This window comes from Frankliniella occidentalis, unplaced genomic scaffold (genome assembly GCF_000697945.3).
Source record: "Frankliniella occidentalis isolate FOCC.00 unplaced genomic scaffold, Focc_3.1 Scaffold707, whole genome shotgun sequence".
NCBI classification, from domain to species: Eukaryota; Metazoa; Arthropoda; class Insecta; order Thysanoptera; family Thripidae; genus Frankliniella; species Frankliniella occidentalis.
The window spans coordinates 22,888-23,955 of record NW_026267819.1 but is presented as its reverse complement, the minus strand read 5'-3'; positions in this window follow the sequence as shown (position 1 = coordinate 23,955).

Here is a 1,068-nt window from a genome sequence, read left to right as displayed (position 1 = left end):
GGTTGTATACAAATATTATGGGATCCCAAAAGGATGAGGACGGTCATTGGAGTCCAATGACACCCCATAAGTTTTTAACCCGAGGTACAAATACCATGGGGTGAGGTACAAATATCATGGGGTCTGTTTGGAGTCCAATGACCGTCCGAACAATCCTGTTCGGACCCCATAATATTTGTACCCCCACCAATAGCCCCGCCGGCCCGGCGCGAGTGCAGCCATGTGGCGAGCAGGTGTGTGCGGCGGCTGTTCGTCTCAGCGCGATCAACATTTGTAGCCCGCGCGCGGAGCTTGGCGATGAACGTGGCTTCGACGTCATTCCCCACCCCTCCCCTCCCGAGACGGGAAGAGGTCACGAACTTCCATGACGCGGTTTATTGGGGGACCCCCTCTACGAGGGGCGGCAGGTGACCCGCCGGGCGCCCCCGGCTCGCTCCCCGAGCCCCCCCCCACGCCACACCGCGAGGAGGAGGGAAGGCAGCTGGCAGGCAACGCCCGCTGGGCCGGCCCGCGCTGCGCTCGCTGTGCTCATTCCCTGACTGTCGCTCTCAGTGGCAAGAGCACAGCCAGCTCCGCCCCTCTCGCGCAACGCCGCCGCCCTCCGTCTCCGGCCGTCCCTTCACCCCGCCAATCTCACACACGCCAAAGGCTCTCGCGCACCCCCCCACCCCCCCGCGAGCTCAGTGAAAGTGTCCAGCAAGATGACAGCAGCCGCCGCGGTGTGGACTAGGTACAAGCCCCAGGTAAGGACCTTGCCGTCGAGCCCCAAGGTGAGACGTGCATCTGGGGGGTGATTGTAACTTGTAAGCAGCGTCGCAAGTCCCTCTCTGCTGCTGCACGGCGTTGAGTTCTTATGGGGCCAAATTATACCGCGAAGGGGGGAGCCGACCGCGATAGCACATCTATTCCAAAGTCGTCGAGACGGCCCAGGACTGTGCTGACTATGCAACAGGCACACGCATGCAGCGCCACGCGCTTGTACGACCCTGGCACAGTCAGCAACACGGCCACCGGCCACCAGCGGCTCTCCTCTGCTGAAGGGGTGCGGACCACCCCGACGACGACGAC